Here is a 20,066-nt window from a genome sequence, read left to right on the forward strand (position 1 = left end):
ATGTCATCCAGCACGAGCTGTGGTGCTGGACCCCCACCTCCAGTCTGCGTTGCTGCCTTCAGGTTGGAGGAGAGTTTCTTCTTGGTACGCCGCTTGATGTAATTCCATCGCCTCTTGACCTCGTCCATTGTCCTCTTGTGCTCACCGACGGCATTTACCATGTCCACTATGTCCCGCCATATTCTCTTTTTGGTGCTCTATGACACGTTGGAGGTGACAAACAGTTGTTGATGATGTTGCATCACCTCCGTGACTATGATCCTGTTCGCCTGTGGACTGAACTTCGTCTTCCTCTTCCTCTTGTTCTTGCCCCTCCCTGTCCTAGAGGTCCCGGGCTGGTCATCCGTGGTGGTTTCGCTCATCCTCTGCACCTGCTACGGCAGCCTCCATGGTGCTAGGGTGTTGGTCAGTTTGTGTTTGTGTGTTTTTTCTACTTTTATGGTGATTTTTCCCACCTGCCAGGTGTGTGTTGCAGGCCTGGTGCTGCTTATCGCTGGTTTCCTCATCGCGCTTGGGCCCATCGCAGGTTTTTTGGTGTTGTGGCTTGTGTTATTGTTTCCATAGCAGTGGTTGTATCGCAGACATTGTCCACGGTTTCGGCAGACTATCGCATGCTAGGGCCATGTTGTGAATTCCATGTTGTCACAGGTTATTTTCCCGCAATGGACTGCGATGTTGAAAGTTGCATTATGCTACTTTTGCGGTAATTATCACACGTTTTTGTGAATACACCCCCTTGTGTTCAGACAACATGTGCAACGTCTGATGACTCATGTTGCCTGAACACTAGGTTTTTTGCTACAACAAAGGCACATTTTGATAATGAAGGAAGATTGGGCATGAAAGGAACATTCTCTTCTTCTTAATGTATCTCAAAAATACGTGTCTGTCAAATGTGTTTGCAGTACTTATTGCGCTTGAAGACTCCTGAGTTTTTATACAAACTAAGCTTTGTAATGAGCAGAAATTACATTTTTCAAAACATAACAGGCATATTTGCATTTGTTTCAAAATATACATCAACTAAAGATCACACATGTAGAAACAAGCTAATCCCTGATTTGCAGTTTTAAATCTCATAATAGTCCATAGTTTATGGTGTAGAAAGTTCGCCCATGACACAGAAAGTTAAATTTCATCAGTGAAATGTAGCACTAATTGTGAGATTCAGAGTGTGACAAGGAAAAGATGGCTTCAGGCCTACCATTGAAGTCTGACTGCTGCAGTTAAATCTTCAGGACAACTTGTTAACATACCCCTTTTTGACATGTAAAACCTTCCCTTTTATATATTAGTACGTTACACTTATGTAGACTGAACAATACTGAAAGTCATGTTAGTACTGCAATCCATAACTCGCTCAACAGACATGCACATCATTATTTACACACCTGATGCAATGCTCTTGGCCATGCTGTCGATGTGACATTCAATTACAAATGTTGTAGCTAATCTTTGTGCTGAGATTACATATTAAATTCCCGAATCGACTATGAAAGAGACAGCTATGAATGTAGTATTATTTTAATGTATTGGTTTGAGTGTGTGTAGTATTTAATTATGTTATGGTTTTAGATGTTGGTTTTGGGATAGTATTAAGATTAAATATTGTGTAGTTATGGTTTAGTCACACTTTCCATTCGCTAATTTGCCTATACTTTTTTGATGCTGTGCATGCAGATATGCACCAAATTTGGCAATCATATTGCATAGTAATCTAAGTTTACACAAAATAAGTTTCATACAGATAGGAATCTTTTTTCACGAGTACAGCAAAAACCACTGAAAACGTGTATGCCAAACTTCATGTAAAAGGAGAATTTTACTCAGAAAGTCTGCATTTCTTGGTTTGGTGTAAATCCAATCAATCGTTTTTTATTGTTTTTTAGAGCTTGAAGCATGCGTAGGGATAATACTTTTGGTTATCTTGACCACAAAAAATAGCAATTGCCCATCACATTTGAATGTGATGCCAAACATGTTTAACTGATAAAACGATGTACACTGCTGGGGTTGCCTGCATGATCATTCTCCAGCGGACAACATACTCTGCTGTGATGGGCCTTTGGCTAATCCCAATTAGGCATGTCCTTTGATCTTTGTGAGTTTGCATGGCTGCTCTACAGATTATTGACTGTACAGCACCTCTATAACTTTGGAATTTCTGTGTTTTGTATTCTAATGTATAACCATAACTGTACCTCAACTGTGGATTTTTAAGTGACAATATAGTAACAAAAGATAACTATAAACTCACTTTAACTGTGTTTTTCAGCACATTTCTTCGGTTTTTGATCTAATGCTCCATCCAAAAGGTGGGTGCAGGTCCTGGCACACAACCACCTGAGGCTGGACTTCCCATGGTCAAACAGTTCAGATATGTCTAACTAATTAATTAGCTCAAGCAAAATGCTTAACATTTTTGTAAAGCTTATTCCTTGAAAACTGCTGAACAGATTTACACTGAGCTAAGCAAAGAAGTTCTCATTTCATGCCATTTTTAATGTAATTGTTGACAAGTGGTGTTTCTGTACTGGAAAACAAGCTTCCAATTGGAGTTAAGATGAGAAATCTCATGTTTTTGTCCCACTGCTTAGTTATTCACTTGACGAATCTGCAAGAAAGGTACCATTCGAAACCCAAATCAGATTAACCTTTATTGAGATTGTCTTGTGCATATTCGTTGAACGGCGTCAAAAGTATCATAAAACAAAAAATGCTGTATCCTTGAACATTATGATCGCGACTCCAAAGAACATATGTTTTTAAAAGAAAACATCATAAACAAGAAACACTTTTTAATCCATTGGATACTGGTAGAAAAAAGGTGCCTGTAGTACACCTGCTATATGCTACGTGCAGGTAACTTAGAAACGGTATGCTAGGTTCAGCATGGGGTCTTTTGTGATCAGCACTAATAAGAGATAAAAGGAGCCTCCATAGGCTTCTTGGTCTCTGTTTGCACTTAAGGTGTATCAAGCACACCGCAGTTGAACGCGTTAAATACTCTAGCCAGTGTTTACTGTGGTGAATCTGGATTGATACAGAGAAGGGCCCTATTCTCCTCTGCTGCTGTGTCTGCTTTTTCAAGATGATTCTTGTGAGTTTTATCTTTCTCTAACACCCTTTTCTCTGGGGCTCCATTAGCAATCTGCAAGGCGCGCAAGTCTGACTGTTGACTTGCCTCACAGATGCAGACAAAATTAACACAGCAGATGCACAATGCACAGAGCAGCAATCGGCACGCCTCTGATCTGAGCGCGAGAACAGAAGACTTCCGCCATGCCACATCGTTTTCTTTTGTATTATGTTCTACATTTCAGTGCACAGAAGTTAGTACACATTTGTTCTTTTTTGCTTTGGTCTATTACCGATTGTAAATATCGCCAGCTTGACAACACTTGCTCATTTGGAAGCTGTATCTTTTTAATTAAAATACAAAGGTTCCTTTTGAAACATCAGTGGGTTTTTTTGAAGTGGTGAAGGTATATTAGGCAAACATGTGTGACTAAGTAAGTAAGTGGTACATTAAACAAGCGCAAGATCAGAACTGGAAATTCGAGTTAACAAGCTGCACTTGAGTTCCTCTATAGCCAGGTGCCATGCACAGCTATATTTGTACTTGGCCCATGCATTCTACAGGGCAATCAAACACTATTACAATAACACTGAAAGAACTAAACTGCCTGCCCTTCCAGACCCATATCAAAATCAACACCAGCTGCATCACCAACAAAGACAAGAATCATGAGGGACAGATTTGCAAGGCCCTTGTATCACTTTGCGCTGCCATTGCGTCACTTTTTGTGACACAGCGACGGCATAAACAATGTGCCATGTTGTGACCCATTAACAACGTGACACATCTAGGGAGATGTGTCACGTTGTAAAGCCCTGTGCCACATAATACCTACGTCAGGGGGCATGGGTGTTCCCACGCAGGAAAGCCTCGTATAAGTGACGCAGTGAAGTCTACAAGCCTTCACTGTGCCACTTCTAGGTCGCCACTGCGTCAAAACCTTAACCAAAGCCTGCAGCATGGTGTAAGGAGTGATGCAGCACAATAAGTATAGGCCTTCCCATGCATTGCTGAAGTAGCGTCATGCTTGCGATACAGCTCCAGCATTGTGTCACTTTTGCGCCAACAGACGCATCAGACTTTCTGACACGTCTGTCAATCCTTGCGCCATGGTGCGCTGTACAGTAAATACAATGCATCCTTGGTGGCGCAAGGGTATTGCATGCAGGCGCAGGGAAACTGACGCATATCTCCTCTAACGCATATCTGCTCTAACGCAGAGATGCGCCAGTTTCTTGTAAATCTGCCCCTGAATTCCCCAAAATACTCTGCCAAGAAAGTTATCATCTATGGTGGGCGTGCCACACCTTGAGGCAGGGTGTCACCAGATTTGAAAACAAGGGAAGGATTAAGAAGAAATTCACCAGTAGACAGGTCTTCTCCATCTACACACCCAGGATCTGGAACAGTAGGCCCAATGACATCAGAGTTGCTCCCACCCTCCATGTCAAGGATTATTAAGCTTCAATTACTAGAACATACCAGTTGTAAACCCTTTTATCAGAGTGTATCATTCCTGGGCATTGACCCCTTGCTAGTTCCTGGGCATTGACCCCTCGCTAGTTCACAGCTAGAATCTCACTATACAAGTCCCAGTACATACACATATACACTCAAAATACTCAAGCTGTGATTGGATGTTAACTTTCCAGGCTTCTTTCCATCTCTGAGTAATGTGGACAAGCAGTCAAGGCCTAACTCAAAGGAGGAGTATGCTGACTCAAGGTCAAATGCAACACAACTTCTGCAAATGCGTTTAGTGTGAAGGTGTAACGCTTTGTGAATTCCTCAGAATGCATGAATATATATTTGCATTACTAATATGAATCAAACTATAGAAACTACAATACACTATACAATGGTAATGCAATTCAGCCCCATGATAAATGCCTGGCCTCTGGCTATCATAACAATTCTTTGTTGACAATCACTAATTCATGAAAGTGAAAGCAAAATGGCAATGCAAGAACACTGGAATTGTTCAGCAATGTTTGCAAACATACAACGGTCGTGATACCAAACTAATCATGATCACCATACTGTAAAATGCAGGTTGCAATCTGCTTTCCAAAACTGAAATACTTTGTAAAGAATACAAAAAAACTGTACTTTTCGTAATTCTATTTTGGGTGAGCACAAAAAGCAAGCTGAAACAAAAAAAGCACACCAATTAAAAATGTAGTTTATTTGAACCCACATATGGAAATGAGAGTGACTCTTAGTATGGTAAAGTGAGTTTCTGTGGCAAGAAAGATAATTCTTCCTCCGGAATTATAATTTCTGAGTGTTGGACCCTAAAATTAGATATTTCATGACGTAGGAGTCCAGAGCCTCAAGGTCAATAACTGCTTGTTAGATTTGGGGGTCTCTAGTTGGCACCGGTAGGTACTTGTGACAAATAGGGACCCTTGCCTCTAGTCAGGGTAAGGGGGTACACTCCTAAAATAACCCCTGCTCACCCCCTTGGTAGCTTGGCACGAGCAGACAGGCTTCTCTCAGAGGCAGTGTGTAAAGCATTTTGGCCACATACAGTAATCAAGTGACAACACTATAGATGGACAACACACGGGTTTTATATAAAAAATAAGTATTCTTTATATAGACTTAACACAAGACCACAAACAACAAAAATCCACAATACTGTACTTAAAATTGTAGTTTTAGCATAGTTCTCTTCAGTTCTTAAAATGCAACACTTTAAGTCAATGTACCTTATGATGCGTGACTGTTAGAATTGGGGGTCTCTAGTTTGCACATGTATGTACTTGTGACAAATAGGGACCCTTGCCTCAAGTGAGGGTAAGGGGGTACACTTCTAAAATAACCCCTGCTCACCCCCTTGGTAGCTTGGCACAAGCAGACAGGCTTATCTCAGAGGCAGTGTGTAAAGCATTTGTGGCCACATACAGTAATCCAGTGACAACACTACAAATGGACACCACACAAGGTTTATATAAAAAATAAGTATTCTTTATATAGACTTAACACAAGACCACAAACGACAAAAATCTACAATACTATACTTAAAATGGTAGTTTTAGCTTAGTTTAAGTTCTTAAGATGCAACACTTTGCTTCAATGTACCGTACGATGCGTTGCGCTTCCACAACTAAAGTGTTCCAGCGATGGAAATGCGCCAAAGTTCCGGTGCAAAGAAATAAAGATGTGAAGATCTTCCAGATGCGACATGCTTCTCCGAGGATGCGAGAAGTCTCGGTTCGATGCATCAGCTGCAGTGGTGACACCGTTGTTCAGCGATGCGACGGCAATAGCCTCGGCTGCGGTACTCTTCTCCGACGTTGCAAGAGGCTTCCGCACAATGCGACAACTACAGTGGCAATATCCATGATGCGATGGCAGCAGCTCAGATGGTGTCACGCTTCTCCGTGGATGCGAGGCGCTTTTCTTGTTGCGGTGCAGTACGATAGCTACAGTGGCAACATTCACGATGCGATGGGAGCAGCAGCGACACGCTTCTTCCTCGTTGCAAGACACTTCTGTCGATGCCGTGCAATACAACAGCTCCAGCGGTTACACCCTTGTTCAGAGATGCGACGGCAGCAGCAGCGACGGCAACACACTTCTTCCTCGTTGAGTAGCGCTTCCAGCTCCTTTGAAACACGCAGTCCCTCAGAAGGCCCAAAACAGCAGCAGGCACTTCCAAAGAAATCTGGGGAGCTGAGGGTTGAAGTTAGTTGTCCCTGAGACTTCAGCAGGAGGCAAGCTCTGTTCCAAGCCCTTGGAGATCCTTAAAAGTTGATGAAAGTACACAAAGTTCCTTTCTCTTCTCTTTGGCAGTCAGGCTATCACTTAAGGCCACTCCCCCAGGCAACAAATCAGTTTAAGGATAATCTCTCCTCAGTTTATTCAGGTTCCTCACCTCAGTAAAGGTTTCTTCTTGTTTGTCCAAAAGTGATCTAATTCCTTGGGATCAGGGTCCAAATATTTATACCCCAAAATCCTTTGTCCTCTGAGGGCAGATGGGACTTTGCCTAGTCCAAACCAGTTCTGGAGCACTCTGTTTACATGACTCCTTTTTTACTTTCACAGTGCAGGGCAGAAACATTAGATACCCCACAGGAGGTGGAGCCAGCATTGTGGAGGAAAAGCACAGCCCTGGAGCACGCTGTTGACATGATTCCTTCTCTCCTTTCACAGTGCACGGAAGATGCATGAGGCGCACCTCAGGGGGCGGAGCCAGCACTGTGGGTTGCAGGCACAGTTCTATTCAGGTCCCAGGTGCAACTCCTCCCTCCCATCTAGATGCAGAACTGTCTATTCACCACTGGGTGGACTCACCCTTTCTCCTGGAATCCCCCAGCTCTGTCACTCAAACTCCAGACAAGGAATACACAACCTAGCAGAGGCAGGCTTGGCTAGTTAGGCAAGAAAATACCTACTTTCTAAAAGTGGTATTTTCAAACTCAGAATGTTAAAACCAACTTCACTAAAATATGTATTTTATCATGCGGTGTTCAGGCATACTAAATGTTGCTTTTGTAGGTGGCACAACCAGTGCTGCAAGCCCAGTAGCAGCATTTGGATTACCAGCCCTGGGCACTCCTGGTGCACTGTACTAGGGTCTGACTGGTAAACCAAACCAGCCAATCATGGAATCACTAATTCATACATTAATTTATAATAGGGAGATCATATGCATTTTAATCAACAGTGGGAAAGTCCCCAGAGTCATAACACTTACCAAAACAGGTCAGACAAAATACAGGAGGAGGCAAAAAGTTCAGGGATGACCCTGCAAAAAGGGCCATGTACAACACTCCTCAAGTTCGGGTTTTACGTACCATTCTTGAAAGTAAAGGGAGAGTCTGCTGTGTAGCTTACAGCATCAAATGCAAAAGACTTTCGTTAGATTCCTTTTGTCTCACTCACAAGCCAGCTGGGTGCTTTGTGGAAAAGTAAATTTTGTCATGTTCTGTGTCCCTACGTGTCATCCATCATATGTTATGTGTGCATGACCAATATGCATATGTTATTCCCCATGTCCGATTCAAGACGCAATTACAGTTGTGTCCACCTCTAGTATGCCAGTTTCCAGTCCTCGTGAATACTACGAATACCAGGCCTATGTAAAGCTACGTTGCCACGTTTCTCAGTGTGCATGTTATTTCATTATAAAGTCCCCGTTTCCAGGCCTCAACAGGGCCCGGACATCAGATTCAGCTCCTGTCTCCTGAAGCCTCGCTGAGGAGCGATCCAGCCCCCACCTGTATCCTCGACCTTTCACTTACTTCCTGCCTCGCAGTGCCCGGTGCAGCTTGGCTCTGCCTCTGAGTCTGCCAAGACTATGTTATGATTCCCGTTATCAGTTTAGTTCTCCTTCTCTGCATTCCTAAGCTACTGAACTGCATCAATAGTTTCCGTCATTGTCTAGCCTATGCGGCTCCATATTAAGAGAAATACTGTATTTAATGGTCATTTAATATTCTTCATCACGCACTATATGTAGAATAAATGCATGCTCCAGTCTTAGAGTCAGTTAGCTTCTCCCCTCATGACTCTTAGTTTATATCAACATGTTCCCTAAACATCAGATACTAGATAGGGTTTAGGTACATGTCGCTCCGACCCTCCAGACTTTAGTCTCTGCTCCTAGCACAGAGTTCATAGCCCCCAGCTTCTCCTCGTAACACGTCATTACCAGTTTGCGCGCACCACCAGGTTAGAGGTCCCGGCTCCTTAGGTAGCCCCCTCCTATGTTTCCGCCCATTCATGACATATTCTGTTACGTTTACATCACATGTCTGAGTTACGCCTTCTTTATCCCTTATCTTTCGCGACTGCTACGCGTCACGCCTTCTGCTCCACCCACTGCTACGCCTACTGCAATGTAATGCTATGTGTTTGCGCTATGTATATATGCTCGTGTATTGTTATTAAAAGATAGCGCGCTCATCCCAGCCCCAGCAGCTGCTGGGCCCTGTCATCCTATTCCTATGCAGGTTGTCCTGTTCCTGTCCTTATGCTGTATTAAACCTGCAAAACTCCTACTACCTCGAATCTTGACTCTTATTTATTGAGCTATCTGTTATGATATATGTCTAGTCAAAAATAGGGTATTATTTATTTATTTACCACATAATGGCGCCCGAACAGGGACTTGCCCTTTCCCCACGCGTCGGTGAAGCCACGCCGACCCCCTGACCCTCTGCAGTCGTGACGGAACTCTTCTGCGCAGTGGCAGATATTTCTGCTCAAGTATCCCTCAGGCCCACGGAGGAGACGGAGGAGGCGGTCCAGCATCCAGACGAGACGGTGGAGGAACGCGGCGAGTCCCGACCAGAGCCCAAGCCAAGAGTCCAAGGTCCGAGGTATCCGGAGGTCCACCCGTAACTGAAGTCCGAAGTTCGTCGTCGTAGCAGTCCAGTCCAGTCCGAGGCCTTCCGTTCTTGCTGCCCGGTGAGTACCGTTACTGGGGTGGTATCTAGACAGGGTCAATTTAATTGACTCTGGTCTGTGGGTTGGTGGTACACAGTCCCACAAACAAAGTGTTCACTTCGGTGGATACGGGTCCTGACGTGTCTCTTTAAGAGACCGGTAAGTTTCGTACTGTTTCAGCAGTGCATCTAGTTTCTGTTCTAGTCAGTTTCTGTTCTCGAGAAAATTCACGTGTTCTGTTCTCAGTATTTCCAGGTAGTATTCTGTCCGAACTGTTATTTTAAATGTTTTTCATGTATTCTAATGTCGTGGTATGAATGGGAAATAAGTATCGTGTTTATTGTGTATTGTATTGTGTCTAGATTACAGTTCAGTCATGCCCATATTTTCCAAGTTACGTCAGTTAAAAACTAGAAAGGGTCTGCTGGAAGCAGCAGTTCCCGTCCCGCCCAGGGACAGTCCAGGTCATTTTATGTATCAGAAGCATGGCATAAGCGCCATATTGTATCTAGATTTATGGGTAGAGTATACCAAACAGTTAGAAGAAAAGTATAGATGGCCCGTATCGGGTACATGGGATGCCGAATGCATCATGCGAGTAGAAGAGGCATTATGGAAAAAGAAAGCCAGACAATCACAGAAAGATGCCATCGAGTTATGGCGCAAAGAAGCTCATAAAAGAACCGAAAAAGAAATCAGAAAGTCAGAACTAAGTAGAGAATCCCAAGAACGAGCCCAAGAAAGAGAATTAATCGAGATAGGTGAACGAGTTAGAACTGAGCAATCAGACAGACAGAGGAATGCCCTCATTAAGGGTATGTATCCTCTTCTTGCTGAGGGCTTGCCAAAAGCGACCCCGGAGGCATCCAGTAATTTTCCGCCACCATTAGTTCCGACCAAGCTACGTCACAAGCCTACCGCAGCTGATATTTTTATTTCGTCCTATCTGGACGACACAGTCCCCGAATATGCAAATCCTGTCCGCACTCCGCCCGTCCCTGTAAACCAGGTAATTCCTGCTCCCCCAGATACCGGGGTGCCCTTAACAGCCCCCCCGGGTCAGCCCGCCATACAAGTCCAGCCCACGTTACAATTACCGACCCTGCCCGGACGGAAAGCATCAGTTGATGATTCTAGTTTAGGGGCCGCAGGAGGAGGTCTTCCTCAAACCCCGCCGCCATACAAGCGTTTATCAGCACTCGAATTACATGCTCAAGCATCACAGCGTACTCCTAAAAGTAATAAGTCTGTTGCAGAGATCAGGCAAACCCTTGGCGAATGTGTCTATGACCCAGTTCCAGGCGAGTTTAATATGGTTTTATATTCCGTACGCGTAAGGAGAGTGACCGAGTATCTAGTCACCCTGCCGAATATGAAAGAAGATCTAGACAGGATATATCGTTTCATCCGTACAGGGGATGACCCACAAAGTATTAGTGATGCCATGTCTCAAAGGAAAGCCGAGATTCAGCGCATGATATTAAAGTTCTTAATTAATTGTCTAATAAGGGAACAGGATTATCCGTCTAAAGACCCGGAAGAAATGAAAACTCTAACAAAGTGGAGTGATAATATAGCCGAAGGAAAGCACAATACCATTGGTGCCATGGAAAGTATGTACAAGAAAATTCGTAGAGAGATAATAAAGATACACGAACAGCGTAAAGCCGCACAAGTAAGCGAGAAAGAAAGTATCTCTGATCCTGAAAAGGAAGACGACGAGAATACTGCCAGAATAGCGTATGTAGGAAAACCTAGATTTCCAGATCGCCATTTACGTCTAGAACACAAGTCTATTTTCCATCATCCAGCACCAGAACAAGGTTCCCTAGAACAAGTATTTCAAGCTACCGATCACATTCTGAAATCACGAATCGGTTATAGTAAGTTAAGTACTATGCATGAACAGGAACTAGCCCGATCAGCAGTCCGATGGATTACTGATTCTACCACTTTTCCAGACGAAATAGTGGCACAAATGTTTCTGAAAATGCCCCCAGCCGAGCAGCGACTGGTGGGTATGTATATGATCCAGCACCTCATTACTCTGTATGAGGGTCAACATTCTGATCCAGGCCCGTTACATGATATCCTGAACGAGTTACTCCAGCACAGATGGAGAGGTCTAGGTACCGATTTAATTAGTGTCATTCTAGAACAGCGCCACAAATATAGAACATTCTTGAACCCGCATTTTGTCCATGTCTCACCCCCAGAAAGTAAATCATTCTACATAGACAGACAGAATCCGTTACGAGAAGTCCACCCAGTCAGAGGAGCGGGTGGCGAAATGCAGCGAGTGTTTGTATACACTCCGATCACAAAGATGGAACTCCTCGAAATGAAGAAATGAATTCCCTGTCATGACAAAGATCCAGCAGGGTTCCATAGAGAATTAAAAGACATGCTCCGTATGGGAGAATACACATACCCGGATATAATTAAAATGTTAAAGGTTCTGTTGCCCGCAGGGGTGTATGAAAAGCTAAAGGAAAAAGAATGGGAGGTGGGAGAGAAAAAGATAGATTGGGCAGTCCTAGAAGCAGAAGATAAGATACGTGTACCAGGTACTGGTCTTGGAGAGAAATGTAAAGAATTACCAGAATTATTAATTCAAGTTTTACCCAGATTATTAACAACGAGAAAAGAAGACTGGGATGCAATCTCAGCCTGTAAACAGAAACAAGATGAAGATATTAGTGATTTTTATTCTAGGTTTGAAAAATGCTTTAGTATCAACAGTGGCCTCAAGACAAGTAGTGAGTCATACCCTCACCTTTTCGTTACTAAATTAGTCGAGAATTCAAGCCCACAAGTTAAAAACCGAGTTTTGAAAGTCGAAAGCACCTGGCAAGCAAATACTCCGTCCCAGATGCTCCAGATGCTCCAGTACCACCAGAATAGAATCAGGGAAGAGCAAGAACACGAGAGAAAACGTATGAAAGACACGAAAATGAAAGTACTAGTTGCACAATCTGTTCCTCAAGACAGTCAGAAGAGGGGTCCGAATCAAGTCAGTCATCCTGCAGCTCCCGTTAAAGGGAACTGCAATTATTGTAAACAGCCAGGTCATTTCATAAACGAGTGTACAGTTCTGAAACATAACATAGCTACCGGTAAGACAAAAGAAAGACCACGTCCGCCTAGACAAGAACAAGTTTCACAGACTCCTCAGTCACAGAATGCACCACAGACAGTTACAGCACCGCAGCCTATTGCTGCAACACAGCATGTTACATCGCAGATGTACCAGTATGCACAGTCTGAGTATCCAGAGTACCAGCCATATTCATGAAACAGCCTAGAGAGGGAGGTAGGCTTGCCTCTCATCGAGATACCTGTAGATCAAGAAGGTCCCTATGTTCACAGTCAAGTATTAGGGAAAGACAGAAAGTTTTTGATTGATACAGGGGCAAGTAGGACCACAATTAGTCATGCCGAAGTTCCAGGGGCTCCGCTCTCAGGCTCAAGAAATGTTTCCCTTGGATTTTCAGGAAAGCCTATCGTTAATGAGATTTCAAAGCCAGTCACTCTAGAAGTAGGTCCATTGTCCCGCACTACTGATCTGTTACTTACTAAGTCATGTCCAGAAAATCTATTAGGCATTAAAACACTGAAAGAGTTAGGTGCAGTTATATGTTGTTCCCCAGAGGGAATACGTCTGTTCCTACGTGACTTTAAGGGTCACTATGTATTACGAGATTTTGATTCCAGACTGTCCAATGTTCCGCAGCATTTATGGGCGCAAGGTCCAACTGATGTAGGTTACATGCAAATCACACCCCATCGTGTGACCCTGAAACCAGGTGTAGTGTTACCACGAATCAGGCAGTATAGATTGCCACCTGAGGCTGTAGCAGCCTTATCCAAAATTATTGACGAGCTCATGGCTCAAGAAGTAGTTGTAGAAACTGACTCCAACGTATGTAACTCTCCGATCATTCCAGTTATGAAACGTACTGATCCAAATGCACCCCCAGTATATCGATTAGTGATTGATTTACGGGAACTTAACAAATGTATTATTCCTCAGTACCCAGTTGTCCCAGATATCTCTTCCCTATTGACAGCCATTGATTCCGAAGCCACGTTCTTCACTGTCATAGACCTCAAGAACGCATTTTTTAGTGTTCCCATCCATCCAGAAAGCCAGTTTCTTTTCGGATTTTGTTTAAATGGAAGGAGCTATATGTTTACACGAGCTCCTCAAGGTTTCACAGAAAGCCCTAGTATTTACAGTCAAGCACTTAAGAGACAACTAGACAACATTCACATGCCAACTGACACTGCGCTGCTCCAGTATGTCGATGATCTACTGATCACAGCCCGTTCTGAACGTGATTGCGAGCGAGCGTCACTTACAGTCTTGTATTTCCTAGCCGAGATGGGGCACAAGGTGTCCCCTTCGAAGCTTCAATTCTGTGTCCAGCAAGTGGTCTACTTAGGACACTTACTGTCCAAGTGGGGTAGGCAGTTGACACCAGACCGTATCCAGTTGATAGCGAGTCTTCCCCAGCCCAGAACCCAGAAGGAGGTACGTGCCTTTATCGGCCTTACTTCTTATTGCAGACAATGGATTCCCCAGTATGCATTCCTAGCCAAACCACTGATACAGTTAACGACACAGGAGGCAGCCGTATCGACTGTTCTCCCTTGGACATCTGAACATACACTTAGTTTCAACGAGTTAAAGAAAGCTTTATGCCAAGCTCCAGTTCTAGCTACGCCGAACTACAGTAAGCCTTTTACACTTTTCGTTACTGAACGTGAAGGTACAGCATTATCTGTTCTCACACAAGATCAAGCAGGACAATACAAGCCTTGTGCTTATTTTTCTAGCACACTAGATCCAGTCGCCCAGGCTCTGCCTGCGTGCCTCAAGTCAGTTGCAGCCACAGCACTAGCTATCAGACAAAGTGATTCCATAGTTTTAGGACATACCTTGACAGTACAAGTCCCACACTCCGTGGAAGTTCTTTTAAACCGAACACAAACACAACACTTGACAATTGCACGTTTAACAGGTTATGAATTGACACTGTTTCAGCCACACATAGAAATTAGACGCTGCAACATCCTGAATCCTGCTACACTGTTACCATCAGTTAATTCAAATTCTGCCACACATGACTGTGTGGAAGTAGTCAACATTACGACAAAGCCAAGACAAGATCTGACAGATATTCCGTTACCAGATCCTGACCTGACACTTTATGTGGATGGTTCATGTATGAGAACTAGTACAGGAGAACTAGTCGCCGCGTATGCAGTGACTACTGACACCGAAGTTATTGAAACACACCGTATTGATACCCTGTCCGCTCAAGCAGCAGAGCTAGTTGCTCTGACACAAGCCTGTATACACGCCAAGAACCTGAAAGTTAATGTTTACACAGATTCACGTTACGCATTTGGAGTTGTACACGACTTTGGAGTGCTCTGGCAGGAGAGAGGTTTCATGACTTCTCATGGAACCAAGATTCAGCATGGTCTCCTTATTCAAGCTCTGTTAGATGCCATACACTTACCGACATCTATCGCTATCATGAAATGCAAAGCACATACGAAAGTTACTGACATTATTTCCCAAGGTAATGATCTAGCAGATCGCACAGCCAAGCTTACAGCACAGACTCCAGACATTCAAGTTAATCCGACACAGACACATACTCCAGATCCGACTACATGTATGACAGTTAAAGACCCTACTCAAGATGTCATAGATATCCAGTTACATGCTACTCCCGATGAAATCAAGAAATGGTCTGAACAAGGAGGGGTCCAGACAGATCAAGGATGGTTAACAAAGGGTAGGACCGCATGGTTTCTCCCCGACTCTATGGTTCCAGTCATCATTAATACCGCACATAGTCCAGCACATTTAGGAGAAAAAGCTATGTTAGACAGTATCCAGAACATTTGGTTTAACAAGCATTTACGAGCTGCAGCCAAGCAGAAAGTCCGTACCTGTATGATATGTTGTCAGTTTAATCCAGGTAAAAGTGTCCCGGTGGAACAAGGTGGTTTCCAGCCCCCTGACCACCCTTTTGAGGTCCTCCAGATGGATTATATTCAGATGGAGCGATGTCGAGGTTTCAAGTATGTTCTTGTAGTTGTATGCGCTTTGTCCAGATGGACAGAAGCATATCCAGTCCCAGATTACACAGCCGCGACCACTGCCAAGCAGTTGGTTCGTGAGTTTTTCCCTCGATATGGACTCCCTAGAGTCGTATATTCTGATAACGGTCAGCCATTCTCATCTGAACTCATGAAGCACGTTTCCCTGTTGTTGGGGTACCAGTGGAAGTTTCATTGTGTACGCCATCCTGAAGCAGCCGGTCTAGTCGAGAGACATAATCAGACTCTGAAAATTCGAATTGCCAAAATATGTAAAGATAAGGGTGTGGACTGGCTAGTAGCTCTGCCAGTCGCTTTGTTTTACATGCGCATGGTCGCACATTCCAGATCAGGTCTGTCCCCGTATGAGGTCGTTTTCGGCCGCCCCCCTAACATGTGGGGTACTCCTAGACCCCGAAGTATTACTGATGTTTCATGTAATATGCTGACAGATTACCTAGCTTCCTTGATGTCTGCCCTCAACTCATGTCGTTCACAGGTTGCCGCCGCATTTCCAGACAATACCGAGGTGGCACCGCATGAAATCGTTCCAGGTTCGATGGTGCTCGTCCGGAACTTTGACAGATCAAGTCCGCTGGAGCCACGTTGGAAGGAGCCCCGTCAGGTCCTCCTCACCACCCGTACAGCCGTGAAATTGGAAGGACGACGCGGCTGGGTGCACCTTTCGCACGTCAAGAAATTCTACGGATTAAAACCGGTCTTTAAAAACATTTCCCAGGATATCAAGACTTGTCAAAACATTGTTCCTAAGGACTGTCCCGCAAATGACATTGACACAACCCCTCCCCTGTTAGAGAAAACTCCGCAGCAGGAGTATAAGCAAAAACTCCGGTCTAGTAAAATAAGTCAGTCAGTTTGATTGTATAAGTCCTCCCCTAGGTGAAACGGTTAGACTGTTTCTGACATGTATAAAATAGACCCCCATAGTGAGAGAGTTAGTCAAAACTCAAACCGATGTATCGTTTTTCTAAGTTTCATATTATTTCTCAGCATAATGATTTCCTGCACTAGTTACGCATTTTTCCTGTGTTTTCCAGTTCCTCATGTAAATAAGCCTTCTAATGTTACAGTAGAACACACGTTTAGTGATCTGCCTCCTCACGAATATTCATACCGCCTCGCTATGCGTAACAATACATTTATCCGCATGTTACATTATTCACACCAGACCAGCAATGCCACTAATTGTTGGGTGTGTGGTCGACTCCCCCCTTTCCAGACCCCGAAGGGAGTTCTGCCACTTTTTCCTTATCCTTTTTCCCATAATGGTTCGTGTGGAGCATGGTCCACGTTAACGTCATCCTCGACAGATATGTCTTTTCTTAACAGTACATGTTTCCCAGACAAGCAAGGTCTCCCCCACAGAACAGGTTTAGATCTAGAAAATGAAGTGTATAATTTAGGTAACTATTCTTCGAATTTCATGGTCCTGAATGTTCAGTCTGATACTACTCCAGACTTACCTGCTATTTCAGTATTACCAGTCAAAGGCGAATTATGTGTTCGTAATTATGGTTCTGTACATGTAGGACATAGTGATTGTACTACTATTATCAAGTATAGTGACAGTGGGAAATCTATTTTTAAAGCTTCCCGTCATTCTTATTTTGTTTGTGGTCAAACTGCATATGCTCGTCTGCCCCTCGATTGGGAGGGAACCTGTTACATTGCCTTCCTACTGCCACCTGTTTTCCTAGCCCCACCTGACTACCATAGGAATTCCTTCCTAGTACATACTAGACACAAGAGAAACCTCCCGATTGTCGATTATACTGAAACTGCTGCAGAGCAATTCATTGATATAGATAAAGGTGTGTTCCCTTATTTAGGTACAGTTGTAAATAGTAAGCTAATCCGTAGGTTAACAAGAACCCTTGAAGCAGTAGTAGATGAGACTGCCTCCGCTCTAGGTAATTTAACTGAAGAGCAATCTGCTATGAGATTTGTCGTTTTACAGAATCGTCTCGTCCTTGACGTCATACTGGCCGATAGGGGCGGGGCCTGTAGAGTCATCGGATCCAGTTGTTGCATTTTTATTCCAAATAACGCGCCGTCTGTTTATTCAGCTATAACCAGACTTCATAAAATTGCCCATCTATTACACCAAGATCCAGGCACCTGGACATGGTCCGGTTGGTTCTGGAATATAATTTCCGCCTGGGGATGGAAAGTCCTGTCCTTTCTAGGTATCGCAGTAGCGATCATATTCAGCTGCTGCCTCTGTATACCATGTGGCCCTGCGATTTGCGGCATTTGTGCTACCTCTTGTATTCCTAGTCCCAAGCCCCGTTCTAAATCTCGTTCCAAGACAATTCGAGATGAGCAAATGATACTGTATGAAATGATAGATGGTATCATGAATATTGATGTTTCCTGATGGAAACGTAGTGACAAGGAGGGAATGTGGAAAAGTAAATTTTGTCATGTTCTGTGTCCCTACGTGTCATCCATCATATGTTATGTGTGCATGACCAATATGCATATGTTATTCCCCATGTCCGATTCAAGACGCAATTACAGTTGTGTCCACCTCTAGTATGCCAGTTTCCAGTCCTCGTGAATACTACGAATACCAGGCCTATGTAAAGCTACGTTGCCACGTTTCTCAGTGTGCACGTTATTTCATTATAAAGTCCCCGTTTCCAGGCCTCAACAGGGCCCGGACATCAGATTCAGCTCCTGTCTCCTGAAGCCTCGCTGAGGAGCGATCCAGCCCCCACCTGTATCCTCGACCTTTCACTTACTTCCTGCCTCGCAGTGCCCGGTGCAGCTTGGCTCTGCCTCTGAGTCTGCCAAGACTATGTTATGATTCCCGTTATCAGTTTAGTTCTCCTTCTCTGCATTCCTAAGCTACTGAACTGCATCAATAGTTTCCGTCATTGTCTAGCCTATGCGGCTCCATATTAAGAGAAATACTGTATTTAATGGTCATTTAATATTCTTCATCACGCACTATATGTAGAATAAATGCATGCTCCAGTCTTAGAGTCAGTTAGCTTCTCCCCTCATGACTCTTAGTTTATATCAACATGTTCCCTAAACATCAGATACTAGATAGGGTTTAGGTACATGTCGCTCCGACCCTCCAGACTTTAGTCTCTGCTCCTAGCACAGAGTTCATAGCCCCCAGCTTCTCCTCGTAACACGTCATTACCAGTTTGCGCGCACCACCAGGTTAGAGGTCCCGGCTCCTTAGGTAGCCCCCTCCTATGTTTCCGCCCATTCATGACATATTCTGTTACGTTTACATCACATGTCTGAGTTACGCCTTCTTTATCCCTTATCTTTCGCGACTGCTACGCGTCACGCCTTCTGCTCCACCCACTGCTACGCCTACTGCAATGTAATGCTATGTGTTTGCGCTATGTATATATGCTCGTGTATTGTTATTAAAAGATAGCGCGCTCATCCCAGCCCCAGCAGCTGCTGGGCCCTGTCATCCTATTCCTATGCAGGTTGTCCTGTTCCTGTCCTTATGCTGTATTAAACCTGAAAAACTCCTACTACCTCGAATCTTGACTCTTATTTATTGAGCTATCTGTTATGATATATGTCTAGTCAAAAATAGGGTATTATTTATTTATTTACCACAGCTTGACCACCACTAAAATAGCAGGCTGTTTGAAGAAGAAAATAACAAAATCTAACACATTGAGAGTGTTCGCTCACTACCCACAGTCACCATTCATACCACTGATACCTTTAGTAGTTGATTATTGGGATTGCCCTCTTCCAGTCTCTGCTGAGGTGCAGAAATGCTTTAAAGTCACTTATTTCTCATCACAGTAATTATTCAGCTGGTTGTTATCTTCCTCCCGACATGGTAAGCTTAACCCAATATAAACCAATAAACACATAAACACAATCATAATTTTTCTAATGACTGGGGTATGCAAATCATGTCACCCTTCTGTGGTAATGTTCTTAGAGTATAATGCGTATGAGCAGGGTTGGATTGGGATCAAAAATCGGCCCGGGACACCCAAAATAAAGTGGCCCACATTTGCGTATTGCCTTTCCGCAAAACACTGCTTCAGCAAAGTTTTATTAAAAGAAAGGGGGTGGGGACATATTTTATTACCTTCAAAAAATGTGTGGATTAGTTCACACTGCTGAGCTACACATGAATGCAAGTGAGACCACTCCTGCTCAGTCCCCTGCCCCCACTCAATCAGCATACATTAATGAGCTGGCCCAGTAAGAGAAATGGAGTGAAACCTCCAACCATATGCCACTAGAAAGGCCACTCAGGCACCCACTGGGCTGCTGTCTGGCATCCTAGCAGCACAAACAGCCACAGGCTGCCCAAAAAACAACCCACAGCTGGAAATCGGCTCCCAGCCCTTCGGCAATTTCCTGAGTGCCCTCCTTACTAATCTGACCTTGTGTATGAGTAATAGAATAGAATCTTGTGAGGTGAAGAGATGCTGGAACTCTAAGAGTGACAGTTGTC

The sequence above is a fragment of the Lissotriton helveticus genome, chromosome 9, assembly GCF_964261635.1.
Source record: "Lissotriton helveticus chromosome 9, aLisHel1.1, whole genome shotgun sequence".
Lineage (NCBI taxonomy): Eukaryota > Metazoa > Chordata > Amphibia > Caudata > Salamandridae > Lissotriton > Lissotriton helveticus.